At 40.0% G+C, this 24,807-nt stretch overlaps 1 pseudogene; it reads right to left on the reverse strand.

Annotated features, from left to right (window-relative positions):
• The window catches only part of LOC118774435, a 52,374-nt pseudogene that overhangs the window by 3,126 nt on the left and 24,441 nt on the right, over positions 1-24,807 (reverse strand).

Below are 24,807 nucleotides of genomic sequence, written 5' to 3' on the forward strand. Positions count from 1 at the left end.
GTGTTGGCTAACTATTGCATTAGCCTCCCCATTTGGTAATGCTTGATTTACGGTATTACATGCATAAAACATTGTAGGCTACACAAGATTAACAGGTAAATAAGTAAGCTTATTACTTACTATCCACCCACCCCACTGAAAAAACCTCCTGTATTTTGAAACCTAAATGTTGGCAGGCAGGTATGGGTAGGGGGGACCCCCTGATTGCCACCGGGTATTTCATACACTGGTTATAAGGGTTTCATCACTATGTCAAACTAGCAAGGTTGAGGCTGACAGTCATCACTGATAGGCTTAATTGGTGCCCCACCAGAATTTCTATGCCAAAGACGCCACTGGAATCCAGTATTGCAACATATGTGGATCCACCATAACTCCTTTACCAGTTTCCATGATGAAATGACTATAAAACACTGCTGCATATCAGCACCCATCCATTCTTACAAAATTTGTTGGAAAATGGCAATTCCTGATATGCGTTTTCAAAAACAAGTGTTGCTGTGTTGCAGTGACATTTTATGCTTATGAAACATATGCTTATGGTTATATACTTGGTTATACCTTTCAAAAATTAAAAAACCACAAGACAACACCCAAAAACCCCAAACTTAAAACTAAAACTACTGAGAGGTTATGCTCTCCTTCAAAAAGATAAAGTAAAAAAGGGAGTGAATTTATAAAAGCGTGAACCAAAAGTGGTATAAAATACAACCATTAAAATGAAATACCACAGCAGGTGGATTCTAGGATTACATAGCAACTGAGTCCTACTGAATCTCACGCTGCCCCTTGTGATTCCTTCCCAGATGAAATCCATTAATTAGCTGATGACATGTGCTCCTCCCTTTCTTGGTAATCTGGAAACAATGGCTGGAATTCTGGAAGTGGTTCACAGGGCTGCAAAACAAAGTTGCCGCCAAACTCCATCGGCTCTCTCAAGACGTTTCATTGCCGGACGCAGGCAAAAGAATAATACTTAGAAGTAGTGATTGTCCATTGGGAGGTGACATCATGAGTTGAAGAGATGTTTTTTTTTTCTCCACAACACACGATGAAAAGCAGTCCAACGTCTTTTGACAATGTGACAATGGGTTGACAAATGATGTTAAGTTCATTTTTCAGTTACAAGAAACTCGTACATAACTATTACGGTATCAAGCTAGAACAAGAGGAGCTTGGTTCCATTTAAAAACACTGACTATTAGTAATCTAGTTAGTTGGTTATTTAGATAACTGTATAACTGTCTGTCTGTATACCTTACTTTCTATTTACCATTTTGAACACATTAAGTTTGTATGTGAATTTTGTGCCAAGCACTGTAAAATTGGTTGGCATAGTCAACATAACCACTCCACCCATCTTCTTCACAGATGGGATGATGTATTTATTTTTTAATTTATTGACTAATAGCACTGGAATTCACCCAAGAGAGTGACAAAAACTAAGGAGAAAAAGACTGATGTGCATTCAGCAGTGCCTTTCAATGAAATCTGAGTTTTGCAATCACACAAAGCCACATAAAAAGTGGTACCTCAAACAGTGCGCTGTCAGCTTTCACAGCATTGTAGCACTGCCTACTAGATTTAGTGAAAAGCTAATACCACTGTGTGAAAGACTGCACTAGCTGAACCGGGCCAGCCAATGTTGCTGACCTTCTTCTCAGCCTTATAATCGGCCCAGGCAGCCTTGCAGTCCTCTTCACTAGGGCCTCCTTCTCTTTGTGGTCCAGCAGGGAGTCATGCTCATGGTAACCCACTGTTTGATCCTTACAGCTGTGCAGCAGTTCTGCCAGGATGGGGTCCTGCATGGGGGGGCAGATTATGTACATTTATTGTCATAACTGGGGAAGTCCATTCTGCAGCTCATGAAGAAAAATAAGAACAGCAGTGTTAAAAAAGGGTATCTGCACTTCAAAGGTAACATTTCCATTCAATAAGGTGCACATTTGGGGTCCCTGGTATTTCAGTTGGCAAGGCGTTCATTTTGAATGCCGGTTAAGCCCTATGGCTGGTTCAAAACCAGTTATGTCATTTGCAGACAATGGCACCCTGTTATTCATCATGAGGCTGTGAGTTGCACAGATGATGCCAGAGGACACCTCTAATGTTCGCCCACTCCACTGTAGTATCCTGCATGACCTACACAACAGAAAAATCGATATTGGCTGTGTGCGAGTATATTGAAGGATTGCATTTATCTTAATTCAGTTCCCCTGTGAAAGAGCAGAGGTTGTCATGGCAAGAAAAGCCTACTGTACAATTCCCAAAACAGGGTTGCATGATGGGGAAAAGCAAAAACAAAAAAACACATAAATGATATCTGCTTGTCTGTACATATCTGCTCCCTCAATCTTTAATGAAGTGGACTACTCACTTCCAATAAGATTGCCACTGCATCATTTAGCAGATCCAGTGTCACACAATCTATTCTGTAGTCATCTGTACCTCTTCAGGGCTAAAAGGAAAACTGAGCAATGTCAAGGACTGGACCGACCAAGGACCGTGAATACCCCCATTCCCCCACAGTGAACAATATCTTCCCTGGAGTTGATGAAATAATGCTACCCATTAAGAAAACTCCACTGAGACAATGCTTCATCCTCCCATACTAAAACGCCTCTTGGCACCAAATGAAAACCTAACCCAGCTCTTGTTTATTTGAACTAATCAAAAACAAAAACCGAACAAATAAATTCTGTTAATCCGATCAGAAATTACTAATAGCAGCGTGGCAGCTGCTTGGCACTCAAAAGCTTGAGCACTATGCAGCCGACCGTCAAAAGCTCCGAGGTGGACATGCTTAAAAGGGATTCAGAGATTTTCATGTGACTCCAGTTTCCACGACAACACTGTTATTGAAAACAATACCTGCGTAAAACTCAATTCTAAGCCAGCCTGGGTCACACAGAAATGTGGTTTAAATTACACTCTGCGGCACTTGTTTGCTTTTCTTTGTCTTGCCATTACTTTACATTAAATGGAACTCCACAATCTGGAAATGTCACTGTATCACTGTGTCATTCTGCACATATATAGAGACAGCTGTGCTACACAGATGGTTTAATCTCTCCATTTTTAAGACCTCTAATTAAGTTGTGTCAATGATTTCATTGACACAACTTTTATCTATGTCAAAGTTAAAAGAAAAGCCTTCCTTCAGAAAACAATGGACTCAGTGCAAACTTGCTTTACAGTAGGGCCTGCATAAACGGAACAACTACATAGCCTGCTTATGGGAAACCTGCTTATGGGAAATCTCTCTTTGGCCAGAGAATTATGAGTTAACCAGATCAAGCAAGGAAAACAAACTAAAAAGATAACATAGATAGACAGGTAGTAATAACAGAGTCATGCTTTCAATATTACAACAGGTTATTGTGGCCTACACAACTGCAGACACCACAACATTACAGCCTTTGAGTCTTCACTGATTAACTGGGGTTGATGGCTGTAAAATAGAAACGTGGCAAAAATGCACACAATCACAAAAATCAATCAAGTCCAGCTGATCGATTAAATGCCAGAGATTACAGATGGTGCATACAGTCACACTACACAGCTCACAAATTAAAATATAAAGGAATAAAGAGTCATTTGGGGCATTTACACTGCACTGTTGAGGCCACATTGTCAGAAAAAAATAAGTCAGAAAGAGACTTTGTGAATTTCTACACACAAATTACACTTAAACAAATACCAGGTCTGTTAGAAGTATGCAGTCCATCACACTTTTTTTTTAAAACTTCTAAACAGTGCAAGTTCTCTTTTGATTAAGCCATTGCTTACATCTCCTACAAATACATTTCAAACATTCTCCAGCAAGTGCTTTCTTTTCCTAAACGAACAGCTTAAATCCGAGCTGGAGCTTATCTAAATGGTCTCTAGTGCTGTTGCAGACGGTTGCACAGCCCCAGGGTCAAATGACAGTGCAAGCGCTCCAGAGGAAAAGTGAGATGCTGAGATTCCTGATTAATCTCTGTGCCGAATCTGCCAGGGTGGTCCAGTCCATCTCCGGTCTGCGCAGAACATGTGCAAACTGTGTATACTAATGACAGCAACAAGACCTCGCCCATTGTCATACTGCACAAACCGTGAGCGAGCCCACCCCGGTAATGGCCCCCAAGGAAATGAGGTAGGGTTCTCTTCAATAAATGAAATGGGTGGGACAGAAAAAAGAAAACTGACAGCCCACAGACTGGTGTCTTCCAGAGGAAGCATCCCATTAGAACTGACTTCAGGTAGAAGTAGTTTTAGTTTTCATACACAGGATAAGACGGTTAAGAAGGAATATTTTTATTTTTACATGAAATCTGCTGGGCCTACAGGGGTCTGAGGTGAAAACCCTCCACTACAAAATAAAAACAAACAAAAAACAATTTAAGTGCTGATGACAGCTTTCCTGCTGCTGGCGCTCAAGTGGTCATAAGACCAAGTCATGGGACACAATAGTCCGAATAAGAATCAGTTGCAATCCCACTCTTTTCACACTTATTTTTCCACAGTTGATGTTCTCCAGCCGTGATGAATGTGTGATGTGTACAAGAGACAGGGGTGCCAACTCTGGACAGTGGAAAACTCTGCCAAGTGCAGCAGGCCAAGAAGCCTTTTAAAAACAGATGTGGTCAGCACTTTCACACTTGCCTGATATTCAGAATATTATCTTTTGTGTTATTGTTAAGATATAGATAAAAGAGGATTATTTTTGGGCATATAGTAAGTAGGACTGGCTGGATTCAACTTAACCTTTCTTTTAAAAACATTATTTCCTACCAAAATATTTCATGCTATTACACCATATAATAAATGCAGTTTGTAAAAACTACAACAACTCAATATACAGGCCTACTTTGAATGCAATGTATCATTGATAAACACATGAAATATAGAAGGTATCTGATGATTTAAATGAAATTAATATAATTACCTCCTATTTGGCTGCTGCATAAGTGGTATCATTAATTAATGAAACCATCATAAACAACAGCATATATATTTGCAGTTTCTCTGCACTTGAAATTATGCACACGCTTGCATATACAGAAAGCACTACCAAAATCAGTTTAATACTACTAACATGATAGCATTCATGTCTGTTGATAATGATAGTGTTTGACGAATTACAAAACTGGAGGTACTTATGTCTAAATTTGCAAATGAAAGCTTGGCCAATGTGATTCATTTCATAGTTGGGATGTGAAACAAGCATTCAATCCTTCATTATGGCCCAAAATATTGTTCAATTTCACTAAATATAACAATGCTCTACATTGCTTATACTATACTTTAACCATTTTCAATGCAATCATGGTGTGACGGAGTGCTGTCACTACGGTTGAGTATGCGCTCTGACTGCCATACGAGCCTGGCTCTTTGGCGTCGCGGTCAAAGTGGCATGGTTGGTACCCCGTAGACCCGGGTTTGAGGCCGTGTAGAGTGACTGCTCTTGCCCTTCGCTACACGTAGGTTTAGGACAACTGCATCAATGAAATCAGTTTCTGAATGTTTAGATTTGATGAACCTTTTGTTGAAATAGCTCATATATAGTTATATTGTCTAGAATATAAATTACAAAAAGCCATTGTTACATTTAAATATTGTAGGTAGCTGGAGCTATATATTCATGTACAGTATTTTGTGTGTGTTCTGTGTCCCTCCTTAATACAGCTGTAACTTTAATGCTTATTTTCATTGTACAGATGCTGTAGCTAGTTATTAAAATGAGCTTAGGCAATGCAGCCCATTTTCAGCTATGCTTAAATTTAACTCCCCGTCAAAATCAATCAGCATTATGCAAATTTGATATACTTCAGGAGACTCCAGTTATGCCCTGCTGCCAGACACAGAAACTAGCATTGCAGCAAAACCCATGATTGACCATAGACCACCTCTCCAAATTTTGATATCAAGTGAGAATGTATTGTTACATACAAATTGTGTTTACTTTCATTCAGGGATCATGAAGTACTCAAGATGGTTGGTGTCTGTTTGCTGTTGTGAAGGGCCCCTCTGTTTATTTCTGGCAGTTGCATATTAACAATACATTGTTCTTACTACCATAAAGTCCAGGGTGCTCTCATTAGGACTCAACAGTCAGTGAACTGTGGACAACCTACACAAATTAAAATAAAAATAATCAATATACCCAGGTGCCCAATTCCGAAAAGGAGTGGGCACAAAGTATGGTCTAAATAGAGCTAATAACAAGACTTTTGAGTTGTGCCTGATTCCAGAGCCCCAAGACTTGGATTATTCCATTCACTTTCTTTTTTCTTGCATGCATAGCAAGTGTAATTTACTGGACAAAAGAAATGCTCAATGGAAAGAACTACCAAAATGTGTATCTTGAGACAGAGATTGCCTCACACCATCATGGCATCATGATAAGTCAACTAATAGTGGTGCTGTGAAAACTAGAAAGCAAATGCAGGCTGGTTTAACTGCATTCTGGGAAACAATTTTGCATACCTCAAGGGAATGCCAGAACATTATGTCTCTCCCTTTTTTTAAAGAAACACTGTCATGACTCAGATTGTACACTCCAAAAAGACATTTTTATTACACTTTGTCATTACTTCTTGCGGGAAATACCCTTCCCGCTTTGACAAAAAAAGAACACATTTTTCAGCCAGATAATTAAAAAAAGAAAGAAGTTGACAGCATTTTTTTTTTAGCACAGACACAATGCTAAATTACAGTCCAGATCAGTGGATGAGGCAAATAGACACACTATCTGTAAAACAAAGGCTCAGTTTGAGTTGGTTCAGTATTAATGGCATGAAAAATTGGAAAATTACTTCAGAAGATTTCAGTCTATACAGGTCACTGTACTTTTTGGGGGTAGGTTTTTCAGTGTGGTGACTCAAAACACAGAGTACTTTTATGTTCAGTCTTAATTATTGGCTGTTTCCTGAACATCCAACACCAACCCCTTTTTTTCCATTTCCTTTGGTCTTTCTGGCTTTCTGAACTTGCCACCTTTCTTTTAATGTGCACCAATATTCACTCACTATATTTTATTGCTTTAATTACCAGTACAATAAACTACTCTTGGCAGTTCTCTCACGCTAAAAGACAAACAGCTATAGGGAGACAGACCGAAGAAGGCTGTTCAGCAATATCATAGTTGAGTCTGGCTGTGGCCATGTGTTCTCAGTGCTTTTCCCAAGAGACAATGTGTGTGATGCGCAGGTGCACCAACCATAGCAACCAGGGGGGCCAAGGCAAAAACCTCAAGGAATGTGAAGGGTCTTGATATTTGTAAAGCCTAACCTCAGCCAGTCAAAACTGATTCCACAGCTGCACTCAGATGAAACACATAACCTTCCTACCCTATTACAAACATTTTCTGAAGCTGAGAACCTCATGTTCGGCACTGTGCCTGACCACACATTTCCCCGGCTGGACTGTTACTATCCTTACAACCTCAGACATGATTTCCAGCCTGGTTTGATCCACTGAACTGAGTGGCACAATTGCACATAACCGTACTAGTACAGTTGAGGGGGCGAGGTGGATGCAGTGGGGAAATCCAACACTGGCTATGCTAGCCTGCCTCACACGTGGTCTTTCTTTCAGGTTTACAAAAAAAAATGTTTTGGGGAACATCTGGGGAGGCTTAATAAGGGTCGACTCCTGCATCTAATTAGCAGCGCTGAGGCCTGTTCCTGCTCACAATGAGCCCCAGCAGGTGGGAAGACCTAGAACGGTAGCAAATTACAGCTTTCCCACCAATGGCCTGCTGGGAGGACGGAGGTAGCTCAACCCTTCCCCACCACTGAGCCCAGCCAGCAGGCTCGGCTTCTCAGCCCCTTCCAGCCCTGAGGCAAGAGCTGCTCAGCCCAGACTCCAGCTCTCCAGTCCATAAAGGGCCTCCTGCAGGCCCCAGGCCAGGACAGACTGCATGCTGGGCGGCTCTCGTGTCTGGACGCGGGTGCTCTTCTTTGTCATTAGGGAAGAACTCTTATTTCCTTTGTCTCAAATTAGCTTCTCGGAAGACATTTTTAGGAGGGGGGTTAAATAATGACTATTCACCAGACAAAAACCTTTTTTACAGAGTTCCTTTGAAACTACAGAGACAACGATGAATCATTTTAACAGATGGCCTTCGTGATCCCAGACTTGTTTGGGCGAATGAAAGAAGAACAAGGGCAGCTTCTGGGGACGTGTCTATGAGGTGGAGGTCAGGTGCAGCAGGATACATGTTAAATTAGCGGAGCACTTCCCACAATCCACAATGAGCAAGCAGCAGAGAAATTCTATGGAGGAGGAGCAGTCACTGGGATATGAAAGCAAGGCATAGCCAATGTCATTGAGGAAAAGCAAATGGATCTCTACTGTGACCATGTAAACCCATTAGGGACATAAAGCTGCCTGCACCAATTAAGTCAGCATGTTTTTCCCACCCAAATGTGCACCGAGCAACTGGGTTACTGTTTAACCCCACCCTGTCCACATGTGAAAAATGAAAAACCAGAAAATGTAACCTCAATACGTTCCCACAGCTCATGCTTTACTCAAAGCTGAATCACTTGAACATATTTATTTCCATTTCACCCCATCAGTATAAACCTTTTTATCCTAAACACACACAGTGAAGACAACTGGATTTATTCTATTAATTTCAGACAACTGATTTCCATTGCTTTATGTCAGATTCACAAAACTGAAAGGCTACCAATGTGGACAGAAACTTGATGCTTGAGGAAAAACTGACAGTTACTATGATGGCAATCATCCCTTTACTGCCTGTTATGAAAGAATAATGGAGGAGTTGCTGGAGGGAGTGCAGACGTCAGTATTCCACAATGCACATCAATGACACACGTGCTTATTTTTTTACCCTCCTCAGAATCCCTACCCCATACTGTCATTTAATTGTCAAGATTCAAAAACGCAGATTCCAATCCAACATTTTGATGCAAATCATGTGTATAAAGTGTGGATAAAGAACGACTGAATAACCTACATGCATACTGCATATGAAATTACAACAACTCTGCTTAAAATAGATTTCCTCACAAGTATGTGTAATGGTGAGCAGATTTCTAAGTGTCTGCATCAGAGACTGCTGCTGTACAACTGACTGTAGCAAGTTACGGCTAGCTTGCATATCTGCCTGGACAGCTGATACTGTTACAGCTGGGATAATAACCCTTTTTATGTGGTAATAACAATTTTTAATCTTTTCACTCCACCGAATTGTTTTTTTTTTATTTTTTATTTTTTAGTTCAGTAAAAACATCCAATACACCAACAGAGTCAGTAAACAAAGGAAAGACCTGGGTCATTGATGGTACTTTCAGCAAAGATAGTTGAATGAAGCAACTACTGCTACATTTGTGAGTTAAGGTTGCAACGTCCTTGAACATACTTTAGTTGAGCTTGGTCTGCCCTGGTTTGTGAGAAAATAACAGCTGTAGAACCATTGAGTGAATGATCAAGATTAGAACTCTATGCATGTGTTGTGAGCAATGTGAGTAACTATTTGCAAAATAAAAATATTCCAGAAATAAATTAAAATCATTTAGTATCAGTCACAAGAAACAATCCATGGTTACTGTATCTAATTAACTAATGTTAGGTAGCTGACACAAGTAAAATTGTCCAGCCAGCTATATCAGGACAGTTTCTAATGGTAAAGCTATGAAACACTAGACTGTAGGAATGATAGTTATCATAGAAAAAAAGGTCATTGATTCTCATTGTACAATTTTGACATCTGTGTTGCCCTCAACCCATAATGTACCTGCTTCATGAACAAGGTTATGTACAACATGTGTTTACATATTTACAAAAATGCAAAACATTATTTTGGTAAAGAAGGCGTGATGGCGACACCAGGTGTAATCAGTACAAATCGGCTTGGTGCTTAACAACCTGCTGAGGGTGACACACTTGCCTTAGCACACACATTCCAACAGAAGCTAGCCACTCAGAAAATGATGCCCTGCACCACAAATCGCACATTACTCTGCTCAAAATAACTTTTGTGCTTGATAACACAGCTAAATCTGGCCTACATTTGTCAGACTTTTCTGGCATGGGACAATGTGCGTGTGATGGACTGATGACCCTACTCACCTAAAATGAACTCACCAGAGCACATCTGGGATGCTCTGAAATGGCGTGGGCGTGAATGGCCACCTATGCTTGCTGAGCTGTGTTTAGCCTCTCCACAGAAATAAATTCTCTTGCAATTTTAATGCCACATTAGGTGCATGCATTATGTACCTAATGCAAAGAATGTACAGACAAGGCATTGAACTCATTCATGTAACAACAATAGATGGCCTTGGTATTTTATCTCATTTGATCTGAATATAGGTACAATAATCAATGTGTCAAAAGTGTGCTATCATTATATCCAGACTGTTTTTGTGCCAAAGAAACAAATCCCTGTTTTTTGTTCTCATTCAGTAAGAATGAGACAGAATCATTTGTGGCATTTGTTACATTGTGAGAATATAGTTTGATGGCTGGGTACTGCCTCACACACCACATCAAAATCTTTTCAAACAGTTTATCTCAGAGATTACTCCTTGGGGTTACAGATTTCTGACTGAGGAAGTAGGGTTCAGTGTGATGGGGAAACTTCAGAGCACATTCAGCGGGACACACTGTCAGAGTTGTAGTAGACATACTATTTGGTGAAGATCAGTTAACAGCAAAATCCATTCCCAGCTGTGTGCTGTTGTATACGATCCTATGTCTGCTAGTTAAACTCCAGGGGCTTGCTCTAGCCATTGCACACCTGCGCCTAGCTAAAATAAGAAAAGGAATGCTGGCTCCATTGCCAGTGCATTGCCCCATCCCCCATACCAAGTGCCACAAGCACCACGGAGACCATGAGTCTCTGGGAATTAGCGGCAAAAAGCAGACAGTCCCTACTCTTTGTGAAACAGGATGCAAGTAATTGACAGGATTTACAGTAGGACACTACAGTAGGACACACAGTAAGAGACACTACAGAGTTTCAAAGTGCAATTAATGAAGCAAAGCCATTGTGAAAGGATGTGTTTATATATACCTTTTGACAAACTCTGACATACAGTGCCCTCCATATTTATTCATAACCCCAAGCAACTGTTACATTTGGATTTATGGTTGCCTCCAAAACCACCTGTCTCTGTTGTGGCAAGATGTACTTTTCCTGGACAGGTTGCCATAGCACCAAACACCTTAAATGTCTTCCTAAGGGGCACTAAGGCAGAAAGTGCCAGCTACACATGTTCTAACTTGTTCAAATCAATGACCATTTCTCTGCAGTCTGCAGTCTTCAAGAAGCTCTCTTACCTCATCTATGCTAACATGCCACTAGCGAATATTTTGTGAATTTCCCCCTTTTATACCCCAGGAAAAGAAGAATCCTTCATAATCCTCTACACAGATTTAGAAGCCATCACTGATATTCCAAAAGGCAGAAAGTTGATGTAGATTTATTTTTGATGGATGTTACTTGAAACATTATTTAAAGGTGGATTTTATTGTACCTTAGTTTTTCTGGAATAAAATTCATTATTTGTGAACATGATTAATTTGCTTTATGGAATATTACTAAGATTATAGCATCTTAATTTTTAAACAGGTTTTTGTGGCACTGCAGTCACCCTGGGAAGCATGGGCATGGCCCTGGTTGTTCTTCCTCTTGGAGTTGGGGTCATCTAACTGGTCCAGCTCAAAGGCATACAGCTTCGCCAGCTCATTCATTGTGATGCTGCATTCAACCTGCTGGTCAGAAGGACAGTGACTGCTTGGTCACCTGCCAGTAATAGATCTTCTCTTCCACGGTCCTCCACATGGAGAGGTTTACATTATCAGTCATGTATGTGTTTCAGTTTCCCCACTGCTTCTGTGAATGGATTCTGCAACCATTGTTAAAATACAGTGTTGCCATATCTGAAATATATAATTTTATATTGCATTCAATTACCTGAGCTAGAAACCTGTAGACAAACACAGTCTTGTGGCTGTGGCGGTATAGTCAAAAAATGCTCTGAAGGTCATATAAAGGGTTCCACAATGCATCAAAAATAATAATGCAAGCAAGTTGATACCGAGAGATCAAGCTCTTGTGGAAATGAGGAAGAAGCAGCCACTGAAAATAAAGTGAGAAAGACTGGCTATCATTCCAAGGATCAGATTCTGACAAAAAAATTTTGCACAGTATTTAAATTAAAAGTATGAAGTCGTACCTGTCAGAGAAATATAGACTATGGGAAGCCAGTTTAAGAGGTGCTGCTGTGAAAGCACCTGAAATGTTTTTCCATATTTACAGTAGCCCTCATGTTTGAACACTACCTTCCTGGAGGTAGTTGAGATTTCATCAATATAACCAAAACATATATGGACAAGTAGTCATGGATGACAACAAAATTAGGAGTTCTGAAGGATCTTACTGGGTGTCACTTGTGTCATTGAACTCTTTGGCCCACTTCTGCCAAGTCAAAAGCACTGATGGACCCATCCAGATGGTAGTAGTCAATGTTTTGGGTCTGCTTCCTGTTTTCTGACATCCAAAAGACATCATAAAGACACAGAACAAAGATGACCATTTCACATTCAATGATCAATTTTTCACATGCAGTATAATCAAAGGATTTCCTACCAGACCAAGTGGGTCTTGTTCATTTCCTCAAAATATAAAAATCTAATTAGTTTCATTCCATCAAATCCATTCAGTATTTTTATAATTCATATCATTCAGCCAAATTTTAACAGGATTGTCTAAGATAATGAAATGTATTGTGCAAATGATGTAAAAGAGGCTTGGTTCAATGCAGATTTGGTTGTTTGGTGAACATAAAATGTGTCTATTGTGAGAACATGACAGGAGTGACAGGAATATTAATCAATGGTTACATGAATATGCATCAGGGAATTAAAAACAGACAGAATTTGATGCTTCAGGGAGAAGAGGCAGATGCTAATCAAAGCTAGCTATAAAACTAGCAAACCAGGGATGGGTCTACTTAAATGGTTGTTTTATGACAAGTCTATATTTCAAATTTACTTTTCCTGTTCTGATAAATATGTTTCTTTTATGAACACAGCAATGAAGCTAATTGCTATATTTCCTGATGATAGTCATGTACCAGTTAGCTAACTAAGTAGGACATTATTTAGATGTGTGTTTAAAAATGATTGCACTGGTTCTAAGGTAACTGGCAAGGTAACTAGCTTTGCTGGGTAACTGCCTGACTGTTGTGGTGCCAGCTATGCATTGACTGTTTGGTTTACAGGTGACTGCCACCTAACTCATTGTAATACTTACCATTGTAATACTGAGTTGGTCAGTCAAATGCAGACATTTTATAAGAACCAAATTCACTTGTTAGTGACACAATGAATAATGAACAATGAGCATAAACAATGAAAAGAAATTTCAGTTGAAACCATTTTTATTTGCTTTCATGCTTTTTTCCATATAATGCAACACTATTTTGGAATTGCCAGCTGCATTCTGTAGTAGGCTTGTCTCACTGTGACACACTATGAAAAACAGCCATTGACTGTATGCAAGTGTGATTGCATTCCTTTTGACTCAGTGCTCCTGTGCCAGTGTGGAGGCTGTCACACTGTGACAAGCCTACTATGGCAGGTGCACTATAGAGCAGCGGGTGGTCATTGCTACACTGACTTCATCTGAGCAATTCAAAAAGGCCTCAGGTGATGACATGGCTAACAACCCACACTATAGCACTCAGCTTGCAATCCAGGTGAGCATTTTAACCACTAAGCTACTCAGCAGCCTACATCTTACCACTTTATATGACTACTTTTCCCACTGGATTTCTTAATCTTAATGTAGCATATGAGACAGCAACAGCACTTTCTTTTTATTGTTATTGTTATAGGGCTACAATTGGTTAACTAAATTGATGAGTATCCCACAAGTTAAATCATCAACTCAAATTATAATAATAGAATGTGTGCATTTAACCAGGCAAAAGCATAACACTATGAAGAGCTGCAATAATCAATGAAGAACTGCCTACCAACAAGGAGCCTGGGCTATACACCGGGAAGATGGGGACTGAAAGAGTTTTTCGTTCCCCATCCAAAACAATGTCAATCCCATGAATTAATGCACTAGTTTGTCATCCATGATTTCCCTTTAATTATTTCGTTAGTGATAGAAACACATTCCAATAAATGGTCACATGAAGAGCACTCCTGTGGTGTTGTCTTGCACTGTGGAGGATTAGTGGGGCCACTGTTAGGTGGGTGAATAGACAGTGTAATATTCCAGCTCCCCCTGTCTTTGCTCATGCCTGGCATGTCAGTATGTTTCCAATTACTGGACTAGGATCTTTTCATTACAAATTGCAAACCCTTAAGCAAACATTTTTAGAGGAATAAAAAAGTCATGGTCTAATCATTTTGGAAATGAAAGTAAAAACAGCTGCTGCAGTTTAATTAGGAACATGACCGCATGCCAATGGTCCAATGTATGTGTGTCTGTGTGAGTATGGTTGTCCGTGTGCATGGTTCTGATGTGCATATGTGTTTTGTGAGTGTGTTTAACAAAAGCACAAAACTGCATGTTAACAAAACACAGTGCATGAAGCCTATTTGCAGAGCCTCTATCCCCGGCGGGTGGTTTGTATGTTAGAGGGCTCTCGGACTGGGAAACCTGGTTGTTAAACAAGTTAACAGGGAGGCCAACCCGGATCCGATCGCAATAATCAGCTGGAAAACTGCATACCGTCAACACCATGCCAGATACATTGCTAGTCAGTGCTTGTTTCAAGATGTGAATATTTTATGTACGCAGTGTATTATTCCAAATAACAACATATATTTGCAAAAAAGACATGATGAGGCCACTGCTGTCACAAAGTTTGACTAGTTTTTAAAACCTGCACATATACACTGGCAGTGCATTAATTGCCAGTCCTTTGGGAGGCAGAAATAAACATTGTTCCACCCCAAAGATAAGATTGCCTTTCACAGCATACTGAACGATAACCATACTAACAGTGGTCATGTGTAGTTGTTTAAATAGTCAAAGGAGCTTTGCTAGCAGCAAAGCAAAATATTTTTGTACCTGACCGAATCAGCCACAGATTTTTGTGAAAGAGTGTAATTGTACATGAAAAAGACCGAAAACAAGATCACCTCAGCTTTAGACTGCTTGGGTCTGAAAGGGGGAAGTACAGCAGATAAGAATCAAATAAGTGCTCTAAGAGTACAACACTGGAAATTATTCATGATTACTGTCCAAACAGAACTGAAAGCAGACACTGCATCATTTAAGAGCACGACCATCAACAGGTAATCTGCTGATGTCTGGAATCTTTTGAAGTTTCTCCTGACCAGCAGGGCCACTGCACATCCCACAGCAGGCAGCCTACCTTTGTATGGAGAGGAATTTCTCCTTTTTGATTTGTCATCCAGCTCACAAAAATCCTCAATCAGGTCTGATGACATCAGAGACTGACTGAACACCAGCCTGAATAAACACACAGAGCAAGTTCAGTCAATGCACATTTACATCAATCCCACAAAATCAAGTCTTTTCCATTGGCAAAACAAGCAATGAGATTTCCTTTATGAAAGTTAGGCTTCCATTTTGTCAAGTGGACCATCTGAACATAATATAGATCTTCCTGATAATAGCTAAAATAGCTCCAAATCATTTAAGAAGCTGGTATAAAAATAAATGCACATGATTGCCATTTCAGACAGATCAGAACAAATATTTTTTTTATACTGAGGACAGGCTAATCAGTCACAAACTAGTGTACACTAGCAATAAAAAGGGTACATTAATTCAACAATGAAGGTTGGCATTAAATTACATTCATAATTTCACAATCAAGGCCAATTGATGGTATTGCAGACTAAATTAAATCACACAGTAATGCACAATTGCAAACGATAAACAAACCTCCACACATGAAAACATACACTTTGTCCTGGAATTCCTCTGCCACGTGAAGAATCTCAAATAGGAGCACCAACTTTCCAGAGTGTTCCAGGACTTCAGCCTCTGCCTCAGTGACAAAGTCTTTGTGCCAGTCAAGCGTGGGGTTCCCATCACCTGAATTCTAGGTCACAATCATTGTCCAAATCTGATCATAACTAAGTGCTGGCCTCCACCTGGACCCCCACCTTAAAAACACTGACCACAGACAAAGGCATTTATCTCTTGTGAAAAGGGAGAACAGGGTCATCTGTCTTCAAAAGGACTTGCTTGGTGTTGTCTGTATTGAGTATTGAGATTATAGAAGACTTCTATACTGTCTTCATCAAAGCAACCCTGTAACACACAGCATGGTCAAAGCAATGAGACCATGAAAAGATGACTGGGAAATGTCAGAGCCCTGTCATAAAGGATTTTGTCATAAGGTAACAGACTTGTCTTTGTTGTGAGAAGAAGGAGTAACACTTGATTAACCTTGGGACACTGTTTGAGGTTTTATTTTCTCTTAATATCTTGTGTTTAAGATATGCTGAATTGAATGCATCAATTATTTGACAATAATATTCTTAGAAATAATTCAGGTACAGCTCAGTGCCAACAGCTGTGTACTGCAATCTCCATAACATACTGAGACCACTGTAGCAGCTTTAGAAGCTTCATGTTGGTTCCACAGTTTTGGCATGAAATACAGAGGCCAAAAATACCCTAGGTTTTGGTGTTACTGGTATTTTTCCAAGTCTTGAAAACCATAATTATAACATTTACCACAATAAAAGTGTGAATAAATCAAACTCCAACTCCAAAGTATTTGATTTAATTAAAATATTTGAAAAAATAACTTTAATAGAAATAAATAAATGGAAATTGAAACAAATGTCAAATCAGCCGAATGGACAGTTAAACTCACAGTGGGAGAATACAGGAAACTAATGATGGAGCCATGATTTTTAGTGCCAAAACTGTCCCCTTCCTTTTTGGCCATTTTTGCCATTTCTACCATTCAGTATTAGATAACACCAGCTCAACCCAAGGCTGTAGTATGCTTTGCCACTGCTTTACTCATTTAGCCAGTCTTACTGTCAGTCTGAAGCCCAGCCAGCGTAGAGGTGTGTGGCCAATCGGACATACTGTGAAAGAGGGAAAAACAGACACCTGCCATGGTTGAAGTGTTACAGGACAAATACATTTCTTTGTAGTAAGAAAAAGCAGCAGCCATACAGGTGAGAGCTCCACCAAGCTTCTATCATTCCTGTTTCAGAGACATTATAAGTTGTTACATAAATATTTTGCATGGTTGTGTTGTAAGAGGTGCTTAGGTCACTGCAACAGCCAGAACCTTTTCTGTAAAACCGAGTGTCTAAGCAAGTGTGCACCCAAATAAGCAGTGTAATGATGAAGCAGTTAGGCTAACTGTGGCCATGGAAACGTATGTACCTATGCAGCTACAGTGGCCCTTGTTCGCATCCCTTCACCTTGTTTTCTTTACTGATATAGCCCAGCTGAAGACACCAAGGATGGTTTCAGATTCTGCTGAGCATCCAGAAATCCTGGATGAGTTTGGTCCCATTCCAGCTTTTTACCCCCTAAGCAGCAATACCCACACCTGTCCAGAGATCTGGATCAGTGCCTCCAGTGCAGGCACTAGAGAAGCATTTGGGTGCCACGTGCAGCTGGCACAACAGAGGACAGTTCTGCCCCAGCTGCACGTGCTTACTCTGGCACTTCATGCAGAAAACAGCTTTCAGCAGAGGTTTCAACTTCTCCCGCTCAGGGCTGGTGGAATAAGAAGGCAAACACAGCCTATGCACTGCGAACATCAATGATGGTGTGATATGCAATAAACTTTACTCATAACACAGCCGATATGGTTTAACGCTAAGCTCATTTGGATGAGTACAAAGGACATGTTTTGAATACCTACAGTAAAAAAAGTTTTGCTGCCTAAAATGAGCACTCCTTTGTGCTACTCAAATCTGTGTGGAATTTCAGCCTGCAGAGTTTTAGTGCAGAGAGAAGAGAGCTATGAATCTGGTCAGTGTGGCTGGTGGTCTCGGGAGCACAGATAGTGCCCAGCAGGTCAACTCATGCAGTTACAACAGCTCCACAGTAGCGTTGGGCTCAGCAGAGGGGCAGCCCTAATGAGCCACTAGCCGGGTAATTCTCCCAGAGCTCTTCATTATGAAGGACGTGGGAATCTGTGCAGATACTCCCCGGCTCTGTGCCAGCTGCCACTCATTCTCCAGCTGCAAATCTGCTTTTGGGGCGAGCGCGGTCTAAGCCATAACATCGCTAAACCACTTAGTTCAACAGTGGGGTGGAGACTGAGAATCCAGATCTCTCTTGTGACCAGCTGGAATTCCAGTCTTTCTTTCAGGCTGCAACAAGGAGCACCTGAACCTCAGTTTTGAATTTATTAAGCAGGAATGAACAGACAGCAATTCAAAGGTACTGAAGTTTTCCAGCAGGCAGGACTTGACAAAGAGCTCCATAACAATGCACTTAATATTACAGATCACTTTTTTTTGCAAAAAAGCTCTCATACTCCCCAAAAAAGCAAACAGTAATGATAAAAAGAACAGTGACACATATTAAATTAATAACTAGGACAGAAATGCTTCTGCTAACCAACAAAGAATCATGATCAAACCAACAGCGTAACAGAAGAAATGTTCCTCATGATCAAAAAATCAAAAACAAAACAAAAAAAAAACTAGCCTATATCACAAATGTGGCCTCTTACCTATGAAGTGCTCCAGAGAGCATCCATACAGTTTGACCTGGATAATCTCACCATCAGCACATACTCATGCTTCAGAGGCAGGAGTTTTGTTAAGGGCTTGTAATCCCATGTGTAAGAGGAGACAAAATAACAATTTTGCAATCAGCTATTTTTTCCAGATATCTATGGGCATGGCCAGCATTAGCAAACATCACAAGAATGGCAATGCTACCATAATGTTAATCAAATTTAAGAATTAAAATCGGTATTTGTATTTTTTCCACCAATAATACACTGATATTGCATTAGGTGGTTATCACAGCCAAAAACCCCTTCTCGTCTTGTTTTGTGCATATTAAATGGTGCATAATAAATGGTATGCAGCTTGTGAAAGAAAAAATCTTTTTGAAGAAAAAAAATTCAGTGTACAAGATGTACTGGATCACTATTATAAAAGATTCTTTCATTTGACTCACTAGTGAGACAGACCTCAAAATACTTTGACCAACTATGGCAGCCTATGTGAAATCAAAAATGACAGGGAATTGCAGGCTGCTATGCAGGCAGCACATCACAACTGTAGAATCACTAAGGAAGTAAGCTTCCCTAAGCACTGAACAAATCTGTTCACAGAACACTTAACTGCTTCAGTGCCTCCAGTTTGATTGTTCATCCAGTTCTTTCAGTTCATAACTATGCAGGTCTGATAGTTCACCAACTCACTACTGATTAGTTCAGTTCTTCCAGTTTATTCAGCTCTTTCAATAAATTACTGAATCTTGTTCAGTTCATTCAATGCATTTTCTTCTTTTACCACAGAGTGGCTCTGTCTCTGATGACACTGTGCTGTTTAGCACATACAAAAAATGCTCTTCTGTGGAAATATCTAATATGAAAATAGCATGAAAAACTGTAGATGTTTTAGCTAAGTTAGTTATTACTAATGATGCTAGCTGCCAATTTTAAGTAATTGCAAAATTAATAGATTATTTTTAGTAGTATTATTTAGTCATTAACATATGTGTAGCATTTTAATCAGCAAAATACAGTTCATCACCCATGTACACATGGTTTGGAGACTGATTGGATTATAACCACTGTACGGGAATGAAAATGACAATGATTCTAACATATCCTGTTTGAAAGTAGATTGTTGTGTGTGTGTATTGTGCAGCTATAAGCTGTTTGATTTTCCATTGAAAATATTTGAGGGATAGTTTTCATGGAGGGCAGTTATGACACATAGCCAACTCAACTCAAATCAAATGCTTGTAATCATTCTGTTGATCTTACTGAAGGAAAATTCATTTAAAAAAATAATAAATTAAGGGAAAACTGTAGGTACAAGATTTGCAATTAGCAATTAGTCTAAAATTGCCATCTTGTTTTGATGTCCTCAGATTCTTACAATTACCTTCCCGTTGAACTGTATTATTTTATAGTTTACATATTCTAGGGACCTATATTACAAAAAAGAATCCAAAAACATTCTATAATTTGAAGTAAATATGAAGGATGTCAATATATACACTATATGGACAAAAGTATTTGGCCACACCTGTTTTTCAGGATTTGGACCAGGCCCCTTATCTCCAGTGAAGGGCAATCTTAATGCTTCAGCATACCAAGACATTTTGGACAATGCTATGCTTCCAACTTTGTGGCAACAGTTTGGGGAAGGCCTTTTTCTATTCCAACATGACTGTGCCGCAGTGCACAAAGCAAGGACTATAAAGACATGGTTTGATGAGTTCAGTGTGGAAGAACTTGACTGGCCCGCACAGAGCCCTGACCTCCACTGCAGCTGGAGGATCGGCATGGCATCACTGATATGATGTCAGCTGCCTGCTGATGCCTGAAAAGCGTACCCAGCCATATCCTTAGGTGTATGCTTAGGTTAATGATTTTAAGTTCATAAAAATATACACTATATGGACAAAAGTATTCGGATGCCTGACCATTACACTAACAGGGACTGTAATGACATTGTATTAAAATACATATACTTTAATATGGAGTTGGTCCCCCTTTTGCAGCTATAACAGCTTCCACTCTTCTTGGAAGGCTTTCCACAAGATTTTGGAGTGTTTCTTTGGGAATTTGTGCCCATTCATTCTGTAGAGCATTTATGAGGTCAGGCACTGATGTTGGACGAGAAGGCCTGGCTCGCAATCTCTATTCCAGTTCATCCCAAAGGTGCTGGATGGGGTTGAGGTCAGGGCTCTGTGTGGGCCAGTCAAGTTCTTCCACACTGAACTCATCAAACCATGTCTTTATAGTCCTTGCTTTGTGCACTGCGGCACAGTCATGTTGGAATAGAAAAGGGCCTTCCCCAAACTGTTGCCGCAAAGTTGGAAGCATAGCATTGTCCAAAATGTCTTGGTATGCTGAAGCATTAAGATTGCCCTTCACTGGAGATAAGGGGCCTAGTCCAAACCCTGAAAAACAGGTGTGGCCAAATACTTTTGTCCATATAGTGTATGAACATTTCTAGTTTTTTCTACTTATGGGTTCATTCAGATTAAGATTTTTTGGGAGGAACAGGCAAAATCAGGTTACAAATTTTCACGGCACACTCAGTCAGGTTGTTCTGCAGCAGTGTCCAGTCAACACCATTCTCCATCTAGTTTTGATGGAGTGTATTGCTTTGGATATGGCCCCACCACAGATGACAAAATCTGGCCTTGTGAAACCAAAGAGCGAGTAATTGAGAATCTCTCAAGCAGTGTACCGGTCAGTTGTTAATCTTGGGCAGAATACAATAAGGCTGTTGTACAAGGTAGTTTCACATTTGTTCCAGCTAAGAAAAATCCTGTAGATAACTGGAAGATTTCGAATATTAATATCTGATGAACGCATACCTACATCAATACTGGTACCAGAGCTTCATATAAACCAAAGACAAACATGTGTGATGGAAAGGGTCTGCAGGGTCTTTCTGCAAGAAACACCTGGATCCATCAGAGTCTTGCGGAAGCTCTGCTTAAGCTTCTTGCTCTTGATGTTACGCCGCTGTGTAAGTCAAAAATACATCTCATAGCCAATGATCATTATGCCTCAATCCTCCTGCCAGTGCTCCAGGGCCCTTTAGTTCTGCTGGAGCTGCTTCACTGTGGCCAGCACAGTCACCTTGAAAATGAATTTTTATCCAAACAAATGTGTTGGTCTGTGTGTTTACACTCTGTAGTGCTATAAACAATCATAAAGAAAAGTTAAAAACAATTTAAGAAGAAGAAGACTTTTATTACTTCTAAACTCATACTGGTCCTAAAAAGACTAATGGTCATTGCAGTATGTGATACCTTTAAAGTCTCATCATTGCTTATGCCTTTCTGCCATTTCTCAAACTCACTGAGCCAGTCAAGGATGGTGCTGAGTGGACACACTACCAGCACAGTGTATCTCACACAGCAAAACGGTGTGGAGGAACACTACCACCTAGTGGACCACAAAAGAGTTTCAATGATCACTCAGCCAATCTCCTGCTTAACTAGGCAACTGTTCAGAATGGCAGCCAATGGAAGCCTCTCCCTCAGTGTTGACATAAATTACAGTCCCACAACGGTCATTACTCACAGCAAATCACACACCTTTGTGTACAGTCAGGACAACAGTCAATCACACACTTCCGCTCACTAGCAACCAGTGTACATGGGCAAAAGCAGCAGTGCGTTCATAAGAATAACACATGAAATATGTCAGGCCATGGCAATGATAAAGTTTCATTGCAATGAAACGTTATATGACAGGCCATGGCAATGATAAAGTTTCATTGCAATGAAACGTTATATGGAACAGTCCATTCTTCGAAGCTATGACATAACAAACTGTAATATACCAAAAAGGACACCCATTTTGCTGACTGTAGTTAGCTAACTAACACAGAACTTCATCCACTTATATTTTAAACCTCTTGGCGAACATTGTAGTTAATATATATGCTGGCAAAATCTGTTGGCCTAAGTCAATGAGAAGCATCTCTTTGGTCTCACTTGCACTCTTTTCCAGGCCCATGCAGTGGGCCAGGATGCAGGCGGATGTGGGGGACATCTTGATTTTCTTCAGATTCGCAGCAACAGTAGTCCCACATTAACAAGAGCCTGACTTATCTCCAGCATTACACTTTAAACAACAGGATTAAACACAGCAGGTCTGATTATGTCCTTCAATTGTACTACCTCTGGAAAGACTGTGTTCAGTACAGAAAATAATTATCATCAATTTGATGGAATTGGTAGCATTTATGAAGAAAGCACGCAATGAAAACTACTGGCATAGTCCAAACCATACCAATGACAATGACATACTTACAGAATAAAAACTGGAGCTTTTCAGTATAATATGCTTGGGAAAAAACAAGTGGTGGCATGTCACATTGTAGTCCTGCTTTTGTTACCTTCCTCCAAAGACTCCATGAGCTCCTTGACACTGAGTCCATTTTGCTCCAAGTTTGAATCTGCAGAATCATCACTACTCACTGCAGAAAGATGGAGTGAAGCTTGCTTAACGACTGCTTACTCTGTGGCAGGACAGGGGATGTTGCAGAGGAAATTTATTCATGCTAACCTGCTTGCTTTGTTTGCTGCTTAAAACCTTCTTCTTGCCCATGATGGCTGGTTTCTCGCCACTGGGCTCTCAACTATTCAAGGACAGCGTGTAGCAGAGCCTGACAGAATGTCAGATGCCTCTTCTCCTCTGCAGCAGAAAAAAAAAAAACGAACAATGAAAGACAAGGACTAAAGCAGCACTGGTGAAGGAAGCAAAGAACTAACCTGGCAGAAGACCATCTGCCTTGAGCTGGTATGGGCAATGTGAAACACCAAACTGAAAAACCTATAACAAGAGGTTGTATTCCTCTGACACCAGGTGAAAAAAAAAAAAAAATAGGAAAACTGTTCCTTCAACCTACAGTACTGTCAGTTCATTTCTAATTCTTGACCAAATAAAATTCAAAAATAGAAATTAGGACCAAAATATATATATAATTTTAAATATTTAACTTAACATGCAGTATATGGACCTATGGTAGGAAATACCCTTTAAAGTTTAGGCACATGTAAGCTAGGATAAATGTTTTGTTTGATGCAAAAGACTCTTAACTAAGGCAAAACCATTACAGCTTTCAAGGTCACTTACCTTCCTCTTCATCATTGTTTCCATGCCCCATTTTTTTTCCTTTCCCCTTCCTTAGATTCCTCATCTGTAGAGCAGCCCCCCCCCCCCCCCCCCAAAGGGTAGCTAGCTTTAATATGGGCCAAGTGAATTTTCTATGTGATTCTTTCAGGAGTAAGGAAAAAAAAAAGGTCTCTAAGCAGTGTTGTTTCATTTAATCTGTGATTGCCAGTTACACGCATTGCCACCGGCTGCTAGCTTACAACCTGTGTTATGCATACCTTACCATAGTCAGGACGTACTGTATGTAAGGAAACAACAATGCTACGACAACAGACCAAACAATAAAGACACTTTTCTTTACACACCTTCTTAATCTCTAATTGCATCCTTTTTGACTTCCAGTTAATATTTCAAACAGTAAACAATCTACTTTGTCTGTGACATGACACAATGAGCAAGAGGTGAAATGACAGCTTTTGGTTAGTTGGTTAGAACATTGTCTCAAGGTCTAAATTAAAGCTTATATGTGGTTGTCTGTACTGCTTATTATTATATATTGATTTTAAACACAACTCTCATTTATACCAAAGGGGACCAGAAATGCATTCAGATGTGCTGGTTGTAAAGTCAATGTAGGAAATAAGCTCTACCAATATGTATCTGAGTGGGCCGACAAAGCAGGGAAATGTGAACCTGACATTTTCTTGAGTGTGTCTGAGCAAAGTCTAGATGTTCTCTCCTCTGTTTCACATGTAGAAATTCATTTTCAGGATATGGTACAAAGCATGAGCTCAGGCTTATGTGTAGGAAGCAAGCCCTGCTCACAGCATTTTCCCATCATAAGCTCAAGACTTTGTCATCACAAACTGGTGCATGAGGCAATTGATGCGCTTACAGCTGTCACATACAGAATCTACATGGCAGTGTCTGAAGAGTAACAATACTTTGATGAAAAGACAAAATGACTCCTTTTGTGCAGACAAGTAAAACAAAACAGCTCTAGAACTGGTATCAATGACATTGATTTACTTATCAGAATGTGGGCAAA

The sequence above is a fragment of the Megalops cyprinoides genome, chromosome 3 (genome assembly GCF_013368585.1).
Source record: "Megalops cyprinoides isolate fMegCyp1 chromosome 3, fMegCyp1.pri, whole genome shotgun sequence".
Classification (NCBI taxonomy): domain Eukaryota; kingdom Metazoa; phylum Chordata; class Actinopteri; order Elopiformes; family Megalopidae; genus Megalops; species Megalops cyprinoides.